Below are 15,136 nucleotides of genomic sequence, written 5' to 3' on the forward strand. Positions count from 1 at the left end.
TTAATTAAAAGTAGCTAAGTAAAAACAAATATTCAACACACTAGTAATAAATGTAGATGTTACTGAATATTTAGAAAGGAGATCAAGAAGAAGATTTACATCACACATCACTTGATAGAAACAAAATTAATTTTTCTTTTGTATCTGCCTGCTTTCCCTTCCCAAATCCCTCTCTTCAGCTGCCAGCTGTCTGGTTCCTCTTTATCTCTTTCCCACATAGCCTCAAAACTCTCCTCTGTTGTGCCAAATAATTCAGCTCTGGTCCTGAGTTTACAAACACATTCTTGGCAAAACAAAATCCTGATGGCCATTCTCACTTTCTTTAGAATGCAAACATCTTTGCCCTATTATGGAAAATAGGGATCAAAGTAGCTTATTGATATTTACTCAACAAAATGTCCTATTTCCTGAGGTGGAGGGAGAGAGACAAATATGTTGTCTTGTTCAGAAAATAAGTTTTTTTCTCCTAAGCGTTATATATATGATATACTCTAGTAGCTTCCAGATCCAGGGAGGACAGTGATCCTTCTGTTTCTTGCTGATTAGTTGCTATACCTGTTTGAAGTTACAGCTCTTACATTTTTGTCATTGAGTTAGTTGCTGATCAGTTGCTATACCTGTTTGAAGTCACAGATCTTATGTTTCTGCCATTGAGTTGGTTACATCCTTTCTTATTTTGTCACTGAGCTCTTAACCAGCTAGCCTACATCTCATCTTGTTTAGAAATATTCTTATGATTTCTGTTTTTCAGTTCACCTGATTCTGGAAAAGAAAAGAAAACTTTGCCCCTGAAGGACACAAGCAATTATGAGTGGATACTACATACGGGCCCTAGCTTTGTCATGCTCGTTGATACACTCTCCCACCCAGTGCCTTGCACTCAGAAGATTCAGTTCATGTATCTGTTAATTGACTCTAATTGACTGGGGTTCCCTGGATGAGGAGAACAATGAGAACAGAGGCTTGTCAGCCTGCATAATCCCTACTAATAAGCTCTACTATACTTTGATGCTTATCTTCATTTTCTTAAACTGAAAAAAAAATCTTTTGGCAAATTCCAAAGGAGATCATCACTGAAATCTTGCCGAGTTCAACTTATAAGCTTGTGGGCATTAAAAAGTGTATCAATGAAGTCGCTGCCCTGTAACTGTTCACACTTTTATTTAGAGGGGACCAGCAAGTTATGACGGTAGAATGTTGATACCAGTTGAGAGGACAGGTTTAATGAAGCACATCTTATGCCTCTTCATCATTTTCGTACTCATCCATAAAATAAGAGCTCTATTGGCTATGTAGTAATTAAAGGCTGAAAAAAAGAAGGGGCTATTGTGAGCTAAGAAGAATGGCAAGACATTTATTTTTGAGGGTGGCATAATCTCTTTGGGGAATAAAAGTATGAATAAAAGGGAGAGGGGCCAGGTGCAGTGGCTCACACCTGTAATCCCAGCACTTTGGGAGGCCGAGGCGGGTGGATCACCTGAGGTTGGGAGTTCGAGATCAGCCTGACCTACATGGAGTGACTCCGTCTCTACTAAAAATACAAAATTAGTCGGGTATGGTGGCATGCACCTGTAATCCCAGCTACTCGGGAGGCTGAGGCAGGAGAATTGCTTGAACCCAGGAGGTGGAAGTTGCAGTGAGCCGAGATTGTGCCATTGCACTCCAGCCTGGGCAACAAGAGTGAAATTCCATCTCAATAAAAAAAGGAAAAAAAGAGAGAGAGAGGTAGAAATGAAATGGTCTATTCAGAGGTGATTGCAAAGATAAATCTAGATGTCATAGAGGGAAAAGTAGTGAGAGGGAAGGCTGGAAAAGCAGGTTTCTCTGGATTCTAGAGGCTCTTGAGTTGCAGATCAAAGCTTGGATTTTATGCTATTGGTGATGAGCAGTCATTGATGACCTAAAGTGACATAATAATGAAAATACTGCTTTGGGAAAGGTAACCCGGGTCACCATGTATATGAAAGATTAATGTAAGGAGAAATTGAAAGCAGGAAGAGTAACAGGAAAATTTCAGAAATTTAGAAATGAGAGAGAAAAATTGAGCCTATGAATATTCCAATGCAAATTAATGTTCTATTTTTTCTTTGCAGTTTCTAGTTTCTCAAATTTAGGCTTCATGCAATATGCTTTGAAAATATGATAATTATATTAATTTGTAGAATCACTGATTCCTCTTCTACCCCACCAATGTTTGTAAGGTGCATTCTGATAATTTTATTAACCATACCTCTTTGTAAAGGTGGTAAAATAGGCCGGGCGCGGTGGCTCACGCCTGTAATTCCAGCACTTTGGGAGGCCGAGGCGGGCGGATCACGAGGTCAGGAGATCGAGACCATCCTGGTAACACGGTGAAACTCCGTCTCTACTAAAAATACAAAAAATTAGCCGGGCGCGGCGGCGGGCGTCTGTAGTCTCAGCTACTGGAGAGGCTGAGGCAGGAGAATGGCGTGAACCCGGGAGGCGGAACTTGCAGTGAGCCGAGATAGCGCCACTGCAGTCCGGCCTGGGTGAAAGAGCGAGACTCTGTCTCAAAAAAAAAAAAATAAATAAAAATAAAAATAAATAAAAAATAAAAAAAAACACAAAAAAAGGTGGTAAAATATTGAAGCTCTTAAAGTGGCCTTGGTAAATGCATATAATCTGTGAGTGTATTGTGCTTAGAATTATTATAAAATGATTTTTGAAGGATTTTCACCCAGGCACAGCTAATATGAGTAAGAATCCTAAATGTAAGTTACTTCTAGACCAGTGGTCCCCAACCTTTTAGGCACCGGGGACAAGTTTCGTGGAAGACAATTTTTCCATGGACGGGGTCTGGGGGGTGATTTGAGGATTAAACCGTTCCACCTCAGAACATCAGGCGTTAGTTAGATTCTCGTTAGGAGGATGCAACATAGATCCCTTGCATGCATGTGCAGTTCACAGTAGGGTTCATACACCTATGAGAATCTAGTGCCTCCCAAGATCTGACAGGAGGCGGAGCTCAGACTGTAATGCTTAATACTGGCTGGCCAGCCACTCACCTCCTGCTGTGCAGCCGGATTCTGACCCAGACCGCAGCCCAGGGGTTGGGGACCCCTGTTCTAGACATATTATTGCACTTGCATCATTTTACTGCTAATATATTACTGTATCATTTTACTACGAATATATTGTCACATTATAATAAATTCCAGATGATAGCACAATCACAGCACAAATACTTATCTTTTCTAAAAAAAATTCCAGTTGTAGATTTGTTCAATGCAATGTGGTATATTTTATCTTTCTAAAGAGCAGAGCAGTGTGGCAATTCTGAATACACACGTGCTTGCTGAAAGCGATAAATTGGTGATTTTCTCCTTCGTGGGACAGAAACAAGTGAGATGGATATAAAGAGAAAATCCTACAAGTAATAATTTTAGAGCACTTCTTAGTAGCAATTTCAATTTGTCACTAGCACTCTATGTATTCCCAACTGTTACTCCTTTCATTCCATAATTTTTATTCTCAGATCTTTCCATTTCATATCCCAAAGATAACATTTGCTCAAACATAAAAATAACATTTAGCTGCCTTTGCATGGCCCTTGCAAATTTATCGCTCACTTCTTGTTTCCCTTAGTTCCCCAGTAGCCTTGAAAAACACCCAAGTTGGCTGAATTCTAAGCCGAATGACTGTGATATCTCCACAGTAGCGTAATTCCAAATGCTGCTTTGATAGCTCCAATTGATGGCTAATTGGCCCTTCAAATTTAACGTGCCTAAAAGGAAATTTCTGTTTATCCTCTACTCTCAGAATTGATTCTTCTTCAACTTCTCCCCCTAGTACATGGCACTACCATTAGTTGGCTGCCCAGGTTAAGAAAATCATGCTAATTTTAAAAATTAATAATAAATAAAAATCTAGATAACATTTATTTTTCTTCTCATTCCCCAAACCTCTACCTACAAGTATACAATCTTCCAGAAACTTCAAACGGCAAAATACATTCCAAATCTGATCACTTGTCTCCTTTTCTGCTGCCCCCAACCTTAGTTTACCCTCATCTCTCTTCAGCTGTCCTTCAGGTGTTTCCTCATGGGTCTGTGTTCTCTTGTCTGGCCTTTGATCCACACTCTTCACGCAGTAGTGTTGACTTCGGGCTCCCCAAACACCAGAAAAACCTTTTGATCATACATATTTAAGTTTTTGGACCTTCTGCTATAAGAAAAAACATAATTCTACAGAGTCTTAGTAGGATCTCAAAATGAGAAAATTAGAATAGGGTATTTATTATATTTTACAGCTTGGTCTGGGTTATTTCAAGATGGGTCTTGTTAGGCAGGGATTGGTTAAGTTTCACTGCGTAGTTTTGAATTGTTGGATACATTTGAGTGAATGGATTTGGATTGGTGGGTACTGTGAGGCAATGGTTTTGAAATGAGTTGTGACAAATATGTCACTGAGTCAGTTCATAGTCATCTTTTAGGAGCAGGTGTTTCTTGGACCAAGCATCTAGGTTATTTTGGCTTAGAGTAAATATTCTTTAATATGGAGCAGAAATGTATGCCTGGTTCCAGTTTCATAGAGAGAGAAAATTATGCTTCATAGGCATTTAAACTTAAAACATCTCTTCATATCCCTGCTTATAATCCTTGGAAAGCTTCATGCTGTAATCAGAATAAAATTTAAACTCAAATTAGAAGATCCTAAAGAGGCTGTCCCTTGTCTCCTCACTGACTTCAGTTCTTACCACTATTCTCCTTACTCTCCACATTCCAGCCACACTAGCCTTTCCTTTCCTTGAGTAAACCAGGCTCGTTCCTGCACTTGCAAATTGCCTCTGCCTGGAATGGGTCTTTCTCTTTCATCATTTGAAGTCTCCCACAAATATCTTCTCTCCAGAGAAGACTTCTTAGATTACCCATCTAAATCAGCTCATGACTCCCATATCACTTCACTTTAGAGTTCATGGCACTCATCCCTACCTATACAAAATTATGGTCTTTTAAACCAGATATCCTCTATTCAGATCTTTCTTCTGCTACTTATTAGCAGTAGAACCATGACTATGTTACTTTGACTATCTGTGCCTCAATTTCCTCATACATTGAAAAAGGACAATGATGATACGTATATCATAGTGTTGTCATGAGCCATAAATGAATTTAGCTTTGTAGAATGTTGACTCTCTAAATATTAGCAATACAACTTGTTGGTAAAATAACTGTGATAAGGAAGACCACTACCTCAAGAGAACTACTTTGGTTTTGTCTCCCAAAGGTGAAGGCAAGGTCGGAATTTATTGAGAATTGGAAGTTTGGTTTAAGGTGGGGTTTTTTCAAAAAGAGGATTTTATTAAGACTGGGTACGAATCAGGATATAACAGTCTAGGATTGGTGAAAACAGGAAAGCCAGGATTTTGAGACAGGATTTCAAAAAATTGTACTACGTAAGTTCTCTGTTGATTCTACTGAAAAGTTGGGAAGAGATGGGTCTTTGGGAAAGTCCCTGTAATGACCAATCAAACCACTTGCTTCGGCCAGAAACTCAGGGAAAGTAATGACAGTGGGATACAAAGTTACATTATGGTGGAGGTATGAGGTTAGGGAGCTTTAGTCCTCAATATCCAAGCTGAATATACAGGTAGATGGTTTTGGTGCTCAGCATGTAAAGCATATAGAACAGTGCCTGGCACATAATAAGAGCTTAAGTGAAGTGAATTTCATCATTAACTTATTATCGTCATGGAAGCCACAAGGGTGGTCATTTGTCTGTATCTCCATTTCCTGGCACAAACAGTGCTTAGCACAAAGTAGGTACTCAATAAATCATCATGGAATGGATAAATTTATTTATTTACTGGTTTTCTGTTTGTCTCCCTAATTAGGATATAAACTCTGCAAGAGAGAAAAACATGCCTTTATTGTTCATCAAAGTATTCCAAGGGCCTGCCCCCAGTAATCACACAAAGTGTATTTGTTGAGTACATTAATAAGCTTTTAAGTATCACAAAAAAGCTTGAGTGTAAAACCAGCTCCCAGTTTCTTTCACCTCCACTGAAAGGTGTGAGTCCAGAAAACGAGAACAAAATAAAGAACGGAAGAATAAAAAACCCCGTTACATTCTAAAATAAATTGGGGGAAATGCTGGTTTAAAAAGTTAAGTAAGATCCTTTCCTGTAAGGTTTCTCAGATCCTTTAATCTGCCAGCGTGCATTGTGGATTACTAATGGGGAATAGTGTATATACTTGTTTGATCAGGGGAACTTGTTTTTCCCCTTTTTGATTTGAGAACACTTATTTGCATCTCTGGAAATACAACACTAGCGTTATTTGAGATGTTCTTTGGGAAATGCTGTATTAAGCAGTTTTATCCAAAGTCAGGGATGCTATCATAGGAAGCTGAATGAGACTCCTTGGCAGTGATCTGGTGTTGAGTCACTTCAGGATGATGGGAAAAGCACAGATGAAGGCAGTCCCATCCTGATAGGGTTAGGGCTCCTCCAGAGACTGCACATAAGTGCCCTGTTTGCTACCAGAAAGCACTCACATGTGAGGGAGGGTCTGGTTTAATGTCCCCGTAGTTGATGAACACTCTCCAATCTTAACCACAAGTTTCCCATGTGTCTCTGACATGGAGTGCCATGAGAGAAGAGTTTTCTACTAGATACCCAGGCAGCATTTGTTCTTTTACTTGGCCCTCACGTGTACCTTCAACTTGGGTTTTACCCCTAAAAACTTATGTTGTTGTGTTTGGGGGAAGCCAAAACGAGGACACATGAAGGATTCATATTCTGGAGCTTGTCTACTTAAAATGACCGATGCTTTCAAACAATTATTTCATCTTTGTGTGCCTCAGATTCTTCAGGAAGAAACTGAGTAGCTTGAATGATAGTCATGGGTTCTGAATCGTACATTGTATTAGTCCATTTTCACATTGCTGATAAAGACATATCTGAGACTGGGCAATTTACAAAAGGAAAAAGGTTTAATGGACTCACAGTTCCACATGGCTGGGGAGGCCTCACAATAATGGTGGAAGGCAAGGAGGAACAAGTCACGTTTTACATGGATGACAGCAGGCAAAAAGAGAGCTTGTGCAGGGAAACTCCGCCTTATAAAGCCATCAGATTTCGTGAGACTTATTTGCTATCACAAGAACAGCATGGGAAAGACCTGCCCCCATGATTCAATTACCTCCCACCCGGTCCCTCCGACAGCGTGGGAATTCAAGATGAGATTTGGGTGGGGACACAGACAAACCATATCATACATTGAGGAATTTTAGTTTCGGCAAGGCAGGGAGGTGGGCCTTTGGGAGCAGCAAATAGGCAACTCCTGTTAGTGCCCCTAGGTCAATGCAATCTTGCTCTTATTTGCTCTATGTAATTTTATTAGAAGAGAGGAAGTTCTTACTTAAAAGGTAGTTTTTTTTAGCCCTACCTGTGCAATTTCACTTGAAGACATCTGCTACTAAAAGTAGTTTGAAAACTACTGTACTAAAAAATGGAGTCCACTGCCTTTTTTTGTATGGTCTCCAAGCTAACAAAGGTTTTGATATTTATAAATGGTTAAAAATGTCAGAAAAGAGGAATACAAGTTAAGCATTCCTAATCTGAAAATCCAAAAATCTAAAATGCTCCAAAATCCAAAACTTTCCTGGTGCTAACATTACGTCATAAGCGGATAATTCCATACTTGGCCTCATGTGACTGGGTTTCAGTGAAAATGCAGTCAGAATTTCATTTTGTGCACACAATTATTAAAAATACTGTATAAAACGACCTTCATGCTATGTGTATAAGTGGTATATGAAACATAAAGGAATTTCTTCTTTAGACTTGGGTCCCATTTCTGAGATATCTCTCTATGTAAATGCAAATATTCAAAAATCAGAATAAATCTGAAATTTGAAACACAGTCTCAAGCATTTCAGATAAGGGATACTCAACCTATATTCCATTATGCACATAAATTATATGAGATTCAGATTTCAGTGTTCATAAATATAGTCTTATTGGAACACAGCCATACCCATTTGTTTACATATCGTTAATGGCTGCTTTTTATTGTCTATGGTGCTTCAGCAGCAGAGCTGAGTATTTACCACAGTGACTATATGATTCACAAAGTCTACAATTTTTACTACCTGGTCCTTTACAAGGAAAGTTTGCTGAGCCCTGACCTAGATGATTATTAGGATCCTTTTCTACGCCCAACGTTTGATTTTTGTTCATCTTTGTGGAACCATATTGACTGGCTATCTAAGATTCTTCTCAAAGCAAATTGAATCAAGCCAGGACTCTTTCACTATGTTATAAAATCGATTTAATTATGTTACAACAATCCTTCTCATTTGAGAACATACACTACCTAACTAATCCATGTCTTTCCATCTGCCCTCACCTTCATTCTGAATGGCGTTTGTTATATTCTACTTTGTTATGTTGAATATTTCTTTTTTTATAGTATTTTAACGGGGTAGCATAAAATTGCATGGCTCCTCTGCAATGTAAGTACTTCAGCACGACAGAGTTATAGGGTTGTAAGGAAGCTTGAGATGCCATCTAATCTCTCCTACTCCTTCTGGACAGAATTATACTTGAAGTACCCTGGGAAGGTTTTGGTTTACTGTAGTCTTTAAAAATCCCCCCAGAAGAACATTTCCAAATACTCACTTTGTAGCACATCAGCTGTCAAATGATTTGTAACTTGGGTGCCTATGTCTGACCAAAAGTATATTTAGAGTTGTTCCATTTTAAGGCTTTAAAATGGTTTATTAATAGGGCAGTACTTCCAGCTACTCAAACCTTGATTTTTATTCCAGCCCTGAGTCTTAAATCTGGGCAAGCATGGCTTCTCAGACATGGTATCTTCTAAGGGCAGTGATTAAGGGGCAGGACCTGGGAGACTACTCTGTTGTTGCATGCTCTAGTCTCCCCTCCACACTGTAAAATCCTTGCAGATAGGAGCAGGATTTCTTTTTGTTTTCCTAAATCCCATAGAACACACAGAGTGTATTGAAGAATGTTCAGCCCAACCTCTTTGCAAGCATCTTTATTACAAAAGACGAAGGGAGGGTGGATGTAATCGAATATGTACTTTATATTGGAAAGCAACCAAGCCTCTCTGTGCATGCACTACCCTCATACAATCGATAATAAATTAGCATTTTATTTATACGGTATAATGCAGTTCTTTTCAGGAGTCTGATTTGGAAGCCAGCTACTGTTTGTGTTCTCCAAAGTGGTTTTTGATGGAGTGCTAATTATGTTTCACCTCAAGAGCAATGCTGATGGGGGACCACAATCGCCTTATTGCAGTAGATCCAGCTGATGAATCTCCAAGGATAGCCTCATGCTATATTCTGGGGGGCAAGTAAATATAAAAATACATTTTTGATCAAGAAAATGATACCATTTACACAATAGTAGCAAGATTCAGCCTTTGTAAAACAGCTGCATAGCTGTGTAACTGTGACGTGATTTTTTTTTTTTTTTTTTAGTAGAGAAAACAACATGGAGGAAAATATATATCAACTCAGGACCCTAGCTGAATCTGGGCTTTAGTAGTTTATGGTGGGGGCAGGGGACTATATTTTCAAATAAATCTAGCTTAAGTGAATTTTTGTTCCAGATAGAAGACCAACTTAATAAATGAGTCCTGGGTAGAGAAGTATGTCGCATTTAGCAAAAGAAGACACGCGCATGCAGGTAGAGCCAATCTTTTCACTTGTGTGAACCTCATTAATCCTGTCACATAAAGTTTTGCCCTTGTATTTTAGCTCAACTCAAGGAAGCTTGATCCAGATATTTTTTCAGTATATTTTTCAATACAACATAATAAAGATTGGAGAATACTTTAACTCCACCTTTTTTTCTTTAAAGCTTTCTTGGCCAGGTGTGGTAGCTCACGCCTGTAATCCCAGCACTTTGGGAGGCCAAGGTGGGCAGATCATCTGAGGTCAGGAGTTCATGACCAGCCTGGCCAACATGGTGAAACCCTGTCTCTACTAAAAATACAAAAATTAGCCAGGCGTGGTGGCGGGCACCTGTAATCCCAGCTACTTGGGAGGCTAAGGCAGGAGAATCACTTGAACCCGGGAGGCGGAGGTTGCAGTGAGCTGAGATCATGCCACTGCACTCTAGCCTGGGCGACAGAGAGAGACTGGGTCTCAAAAAAAAAAAAAAAAAAAAAAAAAAAGGCTTTCTTTGGGTCAGGCTGCCCTTTGCAAGCACCATTTTTACCACCAAAGTCCCTACAGCTCATATACTAGGTTTCGATATATGTATGTATGTATATAGTATATATAAATGGACGTGCTCTCGCATTGCTGGAGGTACATAGACTCTCTGCATGACTTGGGATTCAGAAAATGTGTAAGAGTTAAGTAAGATGACAATAGCAATCCGTTAATTATTCTACATCTACCAGAGCACACTTCCATGTTTGGTCCTGTGCTTTTAAGGAAAGACCTGTCTTTTAGTGTCATGAGGGCTCTCAGGAATGGCATCTTGATGATCACAACATTAAATCCAACTCCTCTGTCAGGCAGCTAAAGTGTTAATTAATTTTGTAATTCGATCTCTCACCAAAGCTCACAGGAACCTGCATTTGGATCTCATTTGATTATGCATAGACCCTTTTATATATGCCATCATATTAAAGGTTCATTCTATGTGGCCTGCCTTATGTGCTCAGTAAACATTTGTTGAATGCTGAAACAAATCACCCTGGGGTTAAAGGAAAGCATTGAGGCTCACAGAGGTTGACTTGCCAAACGTTACTAAGCTACTATGGGGCTAACGCAGGAGTGAATAGTTCCTGCTTTAGAAAACTCCACCCACCCCCGACCCCGTTCGTGCTCTTTCTTTTTTTCTAAATTGTTCTAGCAGTCTATGATTTGGTGTACTTCTTTGGTTAAAAAAAAAAACAACACAAACAAACAAACAAACAAAACCTTAAGGCTCTTTAAAAAATAATAAGTTATCTGTTATTGAGGACTTAATTTTGTGCACTACGATGTACCAAATGTTTTATATTTATTAACCTATTCCTTTTTAAGCAGTAAATCTAAAAGGTTGGTATTCTCATCCCCATTGAAAAATTACTTTAAATAAAAAAACCTCTCCAATGACTTTTATTATATTCACATAAATCTAATGGGGCCGATTAAATGTTTATTGTTAAATATCCATAAATCATTTCAAATACATATGTATTTTTATAATTGTGACTCATAGATAATAATACAGTAGGGCTACGAAAGCTATTTGGAGGAAGACAACAATTCTAAATGGAATGTGATTTGTATTTGTCAAGATTATGTCAGCAATCTATGATTTTAACAATTTATTTGGTCCATACGTGGATAGAAAATATCAAGCACAGGGAAGGAAAGTATAAACATTTGTTCAGCAACTACTATGTGTCAGACATCACTGGTGTTTGCCATATTTAGATGTCACAAGGACCCTGTGAGATCCTTCAAACATTTTCTCTAATTAAAGATGAAGCAACTGAGTCTCATGGAAATTGGGAAATTGGCCCAAATACTTTACTTTGACCCAAAGGAAAATGCATGTAAACCCATATCACTGGCTGAATATTGGGTTTTAAGGGTTTACAGGGAGAAATATTTTTCAAAATGTATCTGACTTGGGTGGGTCTTGAGTCTAGATAGAATAAAGCACTCTATCTCCTGTGACCTGGGAAAGGGGTGCCGTTGGGGGTGGGAGGAGTCAAGATGGAAAATCAGGTCTGTTTGGGACCAAATTTAGTTCCCATTTAAAACACTGAACTGCTTCCAAAGAAATTAAACTCATGACCTTGGTCTACATGAAATGAAGCCAGATAAATTAACCTGACATACACACTTATATAAGAAATCCTTGAAACGGAAGAGCTGATGAAACCAGGGAATCATATTTCCTGTAAGAAAAGTTGATAAAAATACCAGTGAGGTACATTTATCATATTATAATACTATCAATAGTATAAATGAAATGAACAAAAATGGTAAAAAAAATTGATCTAGAATAATGTCATCAACAAAGTATGCAACCATTTCTTTTTCCTTCTTTCCAACTTTTATTTTAGGTTCAAGGTATACATGTGCAGGTTGTTATAGGGGTAAATTGCATGTTCCAGGGGTTTGGTGTACAAATATTACATATCCTATTCTAAGTGCTGAAAAACTAAAGTTTTTAATGCTCCTATCAGCAAAAAGAGCACCAAGCAAATAAACACATCCTAATCATTTGCCATGGTAGTAGATCATTAAAAAAATACATCTATCTTAATTACAGAATACATGCTAAGCAGAGGTTCAAAAATAAAATTTCTAATGGGAACTGACAGATCAACAAAAGGCTAACATAATATTTGCTTCATTTGTAACAAGTATTGGTTGAAGGGTCCAGGTAGCTCAACTAGCCTCAGAATAAAGGATATAAAACTAAAAAGGAGATTTTAAACATTCTTTTTTAGTAGCAACATTACACACGTTTTATATTAAAAAGGTAATGAAAGAAAAGGTGGAATTTTAAAATTACTTGAATTTCATTGGGATGAATGCTTCTGGAGGCCTAGTGACTGCTGAACATTTCTAGAAAAGAAGACAGGTGACCAAAAAGCAAATTGGAAACAAAAGACAGAATGTTTGAAGATGAAGGCCAGAGGTAATCGATTTCATTATTATATTACATCATGTAAAAAATTTCTTATTTCATTTTAAACAGATACACGACCATGACGTAGAATTAGATTTTCTTAAAACTCCAAAGAAAAAGAAATAACAATTTAGAAAAGCAAATTGTAGGATAAGATATCAAACTAGTTAGTCATCCAGTTGCTTCTAATGTCGAGTGTTTTCTACTTTCTGGCACACACCCTTGCTATTGCTTTTCCATTTCTCCCTGGTCATTCTCCTCCTTTAATGTCCAACTCAGACTTCACCCACTCAGAGAAAGTCTTTTCTTCTCCTACTCTTCTGATTGTGCTGAGCCACTTTGCTGCCTCTAGCCCTGCCACAGCACCTGTTGAATTTGCATTTCAGGTGGACGTTGAAATTGCATTTCAGTTCTGAGCTCTGGTGGACAGGAACAAGGTGCCATTGATGTTTTTCACTTTTTCATATATTATCAGTGCCTTCCCAGTTGTTTAGCCTTCACCTGTCTTGCCCTTCTCTGAATTCCAGTCCCATCAGCTTTCTTTCTGTCCCCATCCTTGTCATAAAGCCCCATCCTTGTCATAAAGCCCCATCACAGAGCATTTGCCCTATGCCTGGGCTGCTCTTACTTCTCTTTGCCCAATTATTTCCTGCGTGTCCTTCACGTCCCATCTCAGAGAGGCCTTCAATGACCTCTTCATTTAGATCAAATTGCCTTGCGTTGATAGTGTTGTGTACCTAGCATTGGGCACATTTGCAATTATAAATTTGTTTATTAAGATTTTACGGCCGGGTGTGGTGGCTCACGCCTGTAATCCCAGCACTTTGGGAGGCCTAGGCGGGAGGATCACGAGGTCAGGAGATCGAGACCATCCTGGCTAACACGGTGAAACCCCGTCTCTACTAAAAATACAAAAAAAAAAAAAATTAGCCAGGCGTGGTGGCAGGCGCCTGTAGTCCCAGCTACTTGGGAAGCTGAGGCAGGAGAATGGCATGAACCCGGGAGGCGGAGCTTGCAGTGAGCTGAGATCGTGCCACTGCACTCCAGCCTGGGCAACAGATTGAGACTCTGCCTCAAAAAAAAAAAAAACACAGATTTTACACCCCTACCAGACTATAAATGTAATGGGGGCATATACTATGTCCATATTTCACTTATGGTTATATCCTTAGCTCATTTCATAGGGCTGTATGTATAGTAGATGGTCAATAAACATTTGTGAAATAAATTGATAATATGGGTGTGTAACATTTGTACTTTTGAATCTAATAAGTACTCATGGTTTAAGTCAATTATCAGTGGTTTATGGTTCAAGATGTTTGCTCTTAATTTTTCTTCACTGTATCAAATATAAATATTGAAATTTCTCTTTTACCATTTTCCACATTTTTTTTCCAGTTCCAGTAAAATTCAGATTTAGTAACCCTTTCCTACATTATTTCTTTCCCCAATTATTTTAAGAGCATTTCAGTAGATAAGCTGGTAACAGGGGAGAAGGAAAAGAAACTAAGGGGAAGGAAAAGATATTCCTGATAAAAAGGATTTAACTATCTTGCCAAAATGAGGTTCTAAGGGAATTTGATTAAAGAAGTATTAAATATATGGACATTTGTATATTTGACATTCAATTTTCAAAGACCTTTTCCCTTTAATAAAGTAGTCAAGTGCTTTTACATGTGGGCTGTCTGACCCCAGTAGGGGCATAAAAAGGCTAAGAATTCTGGCTTGTTGGATCATGGCAGTTGGACATTTGAAACCTACAATTTTGATGTGCATCTAAAATGCCACTGGCTAAAGAGACCCCTCTCTAACCCTGTCCTTGCTTGTGCTACAGCTACAAGCACACAGGTGAGAGCAGAATAAAACACCTAAGAACTCTAAAAAATTGGAGTTTAGGACCAGAAAATGAAGGTTGGTGTTCGAGAGGCTAACTGGAGATTTTTTTTTTTTTTTGAGACGGAGTCTCCCTCTGTCACCCAGGCTGGAGTGCAATGGCACGATCTCGGCTCACTGCAAGCTCCGCCTCCCGGGTTCACACCATTCTCCTGCCTCAGCCTCTCCAAGTAGCTGGGACTACAGGCGCCCGCCACCATGCCCGGCTGGTTTTTTTGTATTTTTAGTAGAGACGGAGTTTCACCGTGGTCTCGATCTCCTGACCTCGTGATCCTCCTGCCTCGGCCTCCCAAAGTGCTGGGATTACAAGCGTGAGCCACCGTGCCCGGCCTTGGAGATTTTATAATGTCTGGCACTCTGGGGAAGAGAACCCACAGTGTAAAGTTTAAGGAAGTAAAACGTATCTACTCCTTTATATTAGGCTGTAGTGTATTTTGCCTGTGTTTTTGTTATAATCAACAACATTGTGTTATGATTGATCCATTTTAGGTCTGTCTTTTGCAAGACTCTCTGTGTTCCTTGGATGATAAAAAGGTTGTTTTGTATTTTCATATGTCCAGCACTGAGCAATGTGCTTGACACTTAATAGATGCTCCAGAAATATTT

At 38.9% G+C, this 15,136-nt stretch overlaps 1 protein-coding gene across 1 annotated transcript in view; it reads left to right on the forward strand.

The window, feature by feature from the left end:
- IL1RAPL1 (interleukin 1 receptor accessory protein like 1) overlaps positions 1-15,136 on the forward strand; it is a 1,380,067-nt gene that overhangs the window by 54,235 nt on the left and 1,310,696 nt on the right. The gene's annotated exons all lie outside the window — the stretch shown is intronic.

The sequence above is a fragment of the Symphalangus syndactylus genome, chromosome X (genome assembly GCF_028878055.3).
Source record: "Symphalangus syndactylus isolate Jambi chromosome X, NHGRI_mSymSyn1-v2.1_pri, whole genome shotgun sequence".
In the NCBI taxonomy this organism is placed as follows: domain Eukaryota; kingdom Metazoa; phylum Chordata; class Mammalia; order Primates; family Hylobatidae; genus Symphalangus; species Symphalangus syndactylus.